Consider the following 9,406-nt stretch of genomic DNA (forward strand, 5'->3'; position numbering starts at 1 on the left):
AGGGCCTGAGCTGCTCGTGTCAGCTACCCTGCTGAAGGGTGCCAGTCCTGGCTCCTCCATCGCTGGGAGCAGCAGAGCAGAGGCATCCAAAACCTCTCAGCGTGGGCAGCAGCGTTGCATTTGAACCTGCTTTTTGTAACACCAGTGTGGCACCACTGTGCAGATGAGGCCAGGATTCAAACTGGGGACAAACCAGGACAGTTTGCTCTGTCTGCTGTTCCTCACTTTTAGGAACACTTTCACCTGGGAGAAAGTAATGATGTTGCTTGCATCACTGGACAGAGGACATGCAAAGGCCCTGAGCTGACAGAGGGTTGCTCTTTTTGTGTCACTGATTTTTGCGAGGAAAATTTGGGTAATTTTTTCTTCTGTTGATCCGCTTGCCTGATCCACAGTTTTAACAATGTTGTATTGCTACACAGTCAAAATACAGACAGCCCTGCTACCCCGTACTGACCTACCTCTGCTCAAGAAACAGTGATCAAGAAAAGGATATGATAAGAAGGGGCTTTGCTCAACTTGAAGAATGAGAGGGGCTTAAATTGTCTTTCTGAGAGGATAACCTTATTTTCACTCTTGTAACCAAAATAAAGCATGATCCCTAGGAGTGATTCGCACACCTGCTGTAGTGTGTAGCCATGCAGCCTTAAAAATCAGTGGCAGCTCTTCTTTGATCTTGCTAGGAGTGGACTGACTCCTGGCAGGCATCTTGTGCAGAAGCAACGCAGCAGGGCATCATCCACTGGACTGGAATCTTCCAGAAGGCACAGCAGCCATCACAGAAATGACTGTGTGCTTCTGGAAACACCTCAATCCTTTTAGCCTGGGTGATCCCTACACTTTAGAGGAAACAGAGAATTGAGCTTCTCCTCACACTGTTTGCCCATTGTAGCCAATTTGCCAATAAAAAGCAGCCTCTGTGCTGAGGTCAAAAGCCTCTCCCCACAGGAAAGTGCAGGATAACAAACTCAAGCCATATGAGGTACAAGCTGCTTGCATGGCAACTACTGGGATATTTTCAACTACCAGAAATAGAAATAAAAGTATTACGTGTTGTCAAAGCATCTGAGAGCATCTTGAAAAGAGAGATACCCCTTCATATATGCACCTCTTTGGCTCACTACACAGATTTCACACACAGACAAATTGTGATGTAGCACAGATGCAAACCAGGGGCAGACAAAACTGAACCTTCCCTTCTCCTTTGCTGCAGAGCACAGCATTTTATTGAAGGGGACAAAAATAGGACAAAGCCTCAAAGTGGCCATGTGTGGTTCCCTCCTCCTCCAGGGTGAGAAAAGGCTGGGAGCACGACCCCTTCCAGCTCTGCTGCCTGCCCTGGACAAGCTCAGCCTCTTGCCAGAGTTTTCCTGTGATATCTTCATTACAGCCACCCTGGTGACCATAATGAGCACTCCTGGTCTCCAGCTCTGTCCCTGACCATTTCTCTCTCTGAGTACTCAGCAGAGCTGATGTGGGTGCCATGGCTCATCCCTGTGGCACATCCTCTTCCACTCAGGTGTGAAGGTTTACGCTGCGGCAGTTTGCATGCTTGCACCAGCTGCTTACACAAGTGCTGAGCAAAGGCCATGCTGAGCCCCAGCATGGCAGCTTCTTTCTGTGGGTTGTAGCCAGGTGGAGGGTGGTCTCATCTCCCAAGAGCCAGCAATAGGACAAGACGAAATGACCTGGAAGTTCTTCCACGAAAGGCTTAGATTGAATCTTAGGGGCAAAAAGTTCTCAGAAAGAGCTGTCAAGCACTGGGACAGGCTGCCCAGATAAATAATTGAGTCACCATCCCTTGAAGTCTTTAAAAGCCATGTATTTGTGGCCTTGAGGGACGTGGTTTAGTGAGGGACTTGGCAGTGTTAGATTAATGATTGAACTCTACGGTCTTAGAAATCTTTTTCAACCTAAGCAATTCTATGAAAATTTTTCTTATATGAACTCCACAGTACAGCAGAAAAAGTTGGGCTCAAATTTCCCTGTGAAACAGAGCACAAAGTTACCTTGGTGGTCACCGAGGCAGAATAATAATCAGTGAAAAAATTAGGAAAAAATCCATGAGTAAAAACCGAGAAATAGCCCAGCCAGTGATTAGCATTAGCATGTATCCCACATGGAGCCATTATTTTGCCACCATATCTTTTCACGCGCCGTTGTTTCAGATTCACTGGACCAATCTGACTGAGCAACTGCTCCCCACACCCAAAACTAAACTGACCTGAGAGAACATCTTTGATTTTTACCTGGCCTTAAATGCCTCCTCCAAATTCAGTGCTTTTTTACATATAGATTTAATATGCACTTTTCCAAAGTGCTTGCAACAGCAAATATAGTAGGCCAGGGATAAATTTGGCCCAATGTGTTTAACCATATGCAATAGAGCTAAGGCACAGGAGACATCCTTGAGTTCCAACTCATCTGCCCCCCAAAATCCATAGTAATAATATTTTTATTTTAGCACTCATACCTGAAGGCCTCTAGGTACTTTTAAAAAATGTATAGAGTAGTAAAAGGAATTTAGTCCCCAATACTTGCGTATTTTAATTCATGGGATATGATTATTCCTCTGCACACATATTGCTTTAGTCATCTACATTTTTATGCCTTTTCTTTTTACAGTACAACTGAATTCTTAAGTATATTTATGGACTGCTGTATTTTCCCTGTACACCTATGCACCTTATTATTTATTCATAATCTCCCATTTCCTTTTAAGTTATTGATTGCAGCATATTTTTTTTAATCAATAGTAAAGCTTAAGCTCCAGTTTTGACTTTTTAAATTGGAGACCACACTGGGCTAAGTAATGCTTTGTTTACACAAAAGAGTGAAGACAGGATTTGGCCCAAGAACACATCACTCCAGGTATGAGGGAAACCATTAAGATTCACACTGCATCCTGCATCTCTGGCACACAAACAATGGGCAGACAGGTATCAGCCAACTCCACACTCACTGTGAGGAGTATTCCCTTTGCTAGCACAGACATCTCATTTATGATCAAAATTCCTTGTAGCAGCAGGTTACCCAAGGCCTTGCCAGCGTGCTTCAGCATCTCTCAAAGCACTTTCCTGGAAGCAAGGATGCTCTTAGCAAGACCTTCCCAAGACCACTGTCTCTTCCAACAGCACCAACACAGGTAGGTCTGCATGCAGCCATTCAATAAAGGAGTGCTGCACCAATCATCTGCTTTGTAATCAACAGCATAGGATGTTTAAAAACATTATACTGCTCAGATTGGTGTTTTTCCACATCGTGTTCCCTTGAAGGGCTTTGCCAGAGAGGAAAAATGAGTACAGTTAATCTGAATTAACTGCTAAAATGGATTAGTTGAAAATGCATTAAATCTCTGTGTACGTATTCTCCTTCAGAATTAACTTGGCCTTTATGAGACTTATCTTACTTTACCTTAATTCTGAACAAGGACATCTACACAGGGATTTAATGGAATTTAATCAGTTCACTTTAAATTCAGATCATTCAGCTAGCTTGGGTTTCTTTTCTTCCACATCCCTCTGTAGACTAACCCATGACTCAACATATCTGAGGAATGGCTGACAGAGGGTAAGGATTTATACAGCATTGCAGGCATTTTCCTGAGACATGGTGTCTGCTTCCTATTTCCACATACATGTATGCACTCGGAAAGTCTGACAACACATCTGTACACTCTTGCAGTTTTCAAAGAAACTTGCTTCTGAAAACAGCCAGGATCCTCTCCATCATAACCACACACAGACACTCAGCAATGGCACTCAGGAAGTCAAGGTGGTTCTACCAGGGCTGACACAAGACCCTCTTCCATAAAAACTGAGATGTCAGGAAGTGAGGCGGCACCTCTACAATTTTTTGTTAATTGCCTCCTAAGGACCAAGTCATGAGGAGACACAAACACTATTTCTTAGAGCAGCTTCTATTCACCAGGCTGTTATTTCCAAGTGGACATGGCACAGAGGTTTTTTTTATCTAGCAGCTATTCCAGCAAACAAAAAACAAATGTTCCCCTGGAGTTACAGGAGACCAGTTCATCCCACTTGATTGTTTTTGGCAATGCTTAAGTGCAGATCATTTAAGCTGTTCAAGAGGAACTACCATGTTCCTCTGGCTTTTCTGTTCCAAAAGGGAGGAGAAATGAGCTGTGAATGCAAAACCCTGCTGTCTGCCTCACAGCTTTCTCTCTTTCCCCATATATTCATACCAATATATCTAAGCCACCTTCTTCCTCATTCAGTGTATTTCTCTTCAGAAGTCACATATTCCACTGTTCATCTCCTAAGGGCCGCCAGACTATCACATGAAAGGGAGTTGTCATTTCTCTGCTATTCCTTTGGGTTTCACATTATAATTCAGAAAGGCCCAGACAAGCCTGTAACCTGCAGGATTTTTCAAGATGATCTTGCATGCTCTCTTTTCCAAAGATATTTGAAAACAAATTCAAAATACCAGCATCCTTGGTACATATGAGAAAAATTATTTTTTGTTGTTGGGTTTGAGATGGAGGAAGAGATACCAGTGAAAATCAGGAAGATGCTGCATTGGCTTTGAAACAAGTGAGGTATAGGCTGTGTCACTGCCCTCTCACAACTTAGCCACTTAGACTGCATGAGGAAAGGTGAAATTTTTATATTGTACATTGTCCAGCCACTGCTATCTAAAAAAAAAATTGATTTGTCATGAACACCTGGACACATCTCACCAGAGCTCTCTGCCAAAGGCAGATAAGATTCATCAGCAGATGGGCTTGTTCTGGGTTTCATGCTTGTTCTTTCACTCCTCTGCCCCTCCAGATAGAGTCAGGCAAGAATTCCTCTATGTATTTACAGCACTGTTCAGTCCTTCTGCCTGCATCCATCCTTGTTTCTTTGGCTCTATGATCATCTTGTCATCAAGCTCTGTACACTGGAGGGGAGCTGCCATGGATTATCCTTTCTCTGACTTATGTACAGAGCAATCAAAAAAACCCCCGTTGCTCTATTTTCAGGTCTTCCTTTTTCCTGTTCAAATAATCAAAGCATTTGTTATTTCCCCTCTTGAGGCCTACAGACTCACCTCTGAAAGGGATATTGATCCTCTGCAATGGCATCACCTCCTCTTCCTTCTAAGCACATTGTGATGTTGATCTCCAGCTTTGTGCCCCTCACAACTTTCATACGCACTCCAGCCTCTTGCTTCATCTCCTCCTTGCTGCTACTAACACCAGCTTTGCTGCTTGCTTTTCAGCTTCTTGTGATGTTTTAATGTGCTGACTACTACAGGTCTTTACACAAACACCCTCTCTACACCTGTCCACCAGATTTATCCACCCGTCATCCTAATTCTGCTCCTCTCTGCAGAGAAGTCCCACAAAACCAGCCCCCCAGCTATGGCTGGGGCAGCTGTCAGCCAGATAAGGCAATCTGCAGCATTTTTTATCATAATTGCTATCAAAGCTTAGAATTCCTTTGTTCTTCTTTGCCCTTTCTCCCTTCTCTTAGGCTACACAAATTTGCAACCCAAGAAGAGGGAAGGATGTACACACTTGTATAGCATCGAGCAAGCACTGCTATTCCCGAGTCCCAGTTGTTCCTACTGGAATGCAGACATTAAAATAGAGCATCTTCAGGCTCTAGAAAGACCCTGAATGTGAAGATAGGCATTGCCTTGTCTAACACACACACATGCACACACATCAGGTGCTCAGGTAGCAAATAAGTGAGAGGCACTGTCAAAGATACAGTTAGCAAATTGCCCTTTTTTCTTATATCTTGTTGCAGTAGGAATATCTGTCACTCTCTTAGTGGTTTGCTGCTTGGAGGGTGATTTTAATTAAAATGTAAAATGTCAAACATTAGTAAGAAGGAGGATAACCCTGTGGGGAGTGAGGATGAATCAAATTTATTAGTCACTGAGCAGCAGGCTGGTAGCCCTTCACTTGGAGAAATCTTAAAGGCAGTTAATGTGAAATAAAGAAACATTCTAATCTCCCCCTATTCAAACTAACCTTCTGAAAAACACTATCACAAGTTTCCACTAATTCCAAAAATTAAAGACAAATCTGCTGTAGAGATCAAAAAAGCCTCATTTTGTGTGTGTAGAAAACACAAAAAGTTAAGTCTCATTTATGAACTGTAAAGGAAAACATCTCTCTTAGGGGCATTTCTCCTTGTCATAAAGAAATGGCTGTGTTAGCACTGTACATATTGTGCAATAGGATTGTTAGGGCCACTGGCATTTGGTAGCAAACATGAAAACCAGCCTTTGGGACTATTTTTTAGGGAACTGTTTCCAAGAGCAGAATTTGCTAGTCCACAGTGCTGAGGAGCAAGGATGGTTATAAAACTCTCAGGAGCAGAGAAGGTCAGGACTGCAGCACATCCAGGCTCCACTTTCCTCATACTGGCCTGACAGTCTGTAGTTCTGCCTTACACTCTTGCTGAATCCACTGGGTTGTTCTATCATCCTTATCCACAGAAAAACAGTATCTCTGTCATTTTGCAATGTTCCCTTTAAAAAATCATTTCCACTGTACTTTTTACTTTGCTAATATAAAGTTAACAAACATTCTTATCTTAATTTTTCAAGTTTCAAATTTAATAGAGTCAAAGGAAGAGTAGAACCACATCCTATCTATCCCATAAATGGATAGCCTTGTGGCTTATTCCCCATAAAGGTAGCCGAGAAGCTTATGGGGACTTTCAGAGCCCTTTGCCTAACATAAAATGCACAAGGTGACAAAGTTAATTCTGTCTTGCAAAAAAGGGGCTGTGGGTGGGGGCCTCCAGGTAGATTTTAAGCTCTACAAATGGATGGTGGCATTTTCTGTATGCATTTTCTCTATGTATGGCAGAAGTCACCGATTTTGGTTGGCAATCATGTCCTTGTGCTTATTTGCAGTCCTTGCACACTGTTTAGTCACGGGCAGGCTACAAGCAGTACTGTCTGGTCATTCATGGTCCACGTTTGGGCTGTGCCCTCCTTCATGCAAGGGCAAAGCTTCCTTTTGCAAAGGGGAAATTCCCTTCCCTGAGAAGGCATCAGCTGCTAGAGAAGGAATCAAGGCAGCTGTCTCAACAGAGACATTAAATACAGGATAGTTTTCATACCATCATTTCATAATGCAATGCTTTTATTTTTTTATATATTTTTTTAAACTTATGATAGGGTGTAAACTCTTGTGAACATTTTGAACAGCTTTAGCTAAGAGTCCTTCAAATTAAACTGTTTGATTCAGCTTGAAATCTAATTCTATATGGCAGAAAAGACAGGCAGCATTTGGGAGGTGGGGGGAGGAAAAAAAAGAATAGAGCAACAATATAGAGCTTACAAATTACAACCAAGTGGAGCTGTCAATAAGATCTTGCTCACCATATTGTCACAGAATTTTCCTTCTGTGTCACGTTGGTCATTACTGTAACACTACATGAGAAATCACTCCATCTGTTAAAAAAGAAAAGAAAAGCAGCTGCTATCCTCCTGCAAAGATAGAATTAACAAACACACAGTTACTGTAGTCCTTTAAACTTTTGCAGCCACAATTTCAGTCCCATTTTACATGTTCCACACAGGCCACCAAGCAATTCCACTGTCACAGTAATAAGGCCCTCAAACATTTCAGCAACCAACATGAAAGGTGCTACCTATGGAAATTGTATGACTGTGACAGCTTTGGTTCTTGCTCTGAATGTTTGGAGGGCTTTGGATTTTCTCTGGTGACAGGGAAGGGGAGCTGAGCATTTTGGGTTAGAGAGCAGGAATCCAGTGATTGCAGGAGACTAGGAGAAATCTTCACAGAGAGTCAAGGTTATTTTGCTGACTTAGCTTGGCAGTTGAAACAGGTGAGTCCCATTACACCCAACCACATAAAATAAAAGCATTGGAATGCGTGAGGCGGAAGAGCCTGGATCAAGAGCAGCAGGCGACCAGCAGAGGCACTCAGGCTCAGGAGGAAGCCTGGGTTAGGATTTTATGGCTTGCCATTAACACTAAACAGCACATGGAGCCCCCAGGAACAGGCTCCTCCAAGATCACAGCTAGGCTGTGTATGCCAGTAAAAGGGCTCTGGGTGACTGCACCTATGTGCCACAGCTTTCTGCTCCTACATCATGCTAGAGGGCAACCTGTAAGCTCTGCAGTTCAGGGAACATTGATCCAAGATCAGGGAAGCCCCAAATCAAACACCTAACAGAGAACAAATCCTAACAGTCACGTTCCTCCCATGAGGGATGAGATCACTAAATATGACGTAACAGCAGCAAAACCAGACACAACAGCCAGTGCATTTGAATAGCTACTGAAGGCCAAAGGCTGGCTTGGGGTGTGATCAGGCAGGACTGTACTGGAGACTGCACGTTCCAGGCAGATGGAGCCACTTGAAATGTCTCAGGCAAGCTGCAGCCTGCCTGGGGGACACCCCTTCTTCTTCATGTTTATGTGTGCCTCCTTGCCCTCCCCTCCCCTCGGGCTTGGCTCTGGATTTACACATCCCACCAATGCCTGCCTTCACACGAGCAGGTCCCTGCACCAGGGGAGGCATGACCAGCCATGGTCAAGAGCCATGGAGCAACCAGAGAGTGTTGGGACACGTCCCCATGCTCGTGTCACCCTTCTTACGCTCTTCACCAAGCTGTTGGTCAGGAACAGGGATAGGAGCCTTCTTAGAGGCACAAAGTTACAGTGAGTACAGCTGCCACCATGCAAGGGTGACTCGTTTTTTGTCCTGGCAGGTTGTTTCAGAAGCCTGTGGGCACATCTATGCTGAAAAGGAAACACAAGAGGCAAATGCAGCTTCAGCTGTTTGAACAGAAATCCCCTGTACTCAAAGAGAGTTCACTCCAGGGGCATTCCTGATCCATTTGCTATCCTGTAGGACTCTTCAGTTCACTAGGGAGTGATTTGCAACTATTTTGTGGCAGAAGGAATATGGCATTAGGCAGCATCATTCCAACAATCTGCAAGATGGTACACTCTAATTTTCTGGAAAGAGTGAATTTCGTTTTAAGTGCGTAAGTTGTATCTGTGCATCTGGTCTGTTAATTCATCCAAAGGCTTCACCATTCTAATAGGCTCAATGGCCACTGTAGCTGGTAAGGTACCTCAAAATAATTATTAAAGATACTCCATTAAATAGAGTATTATTTACTTTGTATCAATACAAAGATCCAAGTGAGATCAGTGTTCCATTTCCTAGCACAAGTGATAAAAATCTAGTTCCAAAGAATTATTATGGAGAAGGCAATAATAGGAGAAGAGAAATTAAGACACAGAGATTTGAAGTACTACTTCATCAGGGTAGTAAAGCAAGAAATGTAATTACCTTTTTTAACCCCACAGACACATTCATAAACAAGACCTTCACATTGGTATCAATGTAAGGTATTCAAATAAACCGTACTGCTAGTAAAAGTTATGTAAAAAATTTAAA

This window comes from Zonotrichia albicollis, chromosome 1, assembly GCF_047830755.1.
Source record: "Zonotrichia albicollis isolate bZonAlb1 chromosome 1, bZonAlb1.hap1, whole genome shotgun sequence".
In the NCBI taxonomy this organism is placed as follows: Eukaryota; Metazoa; Chordata; class Aves; order Passeriformes; family Passerellidae; genus Zonotrichia; species Zonotrichia albicollis.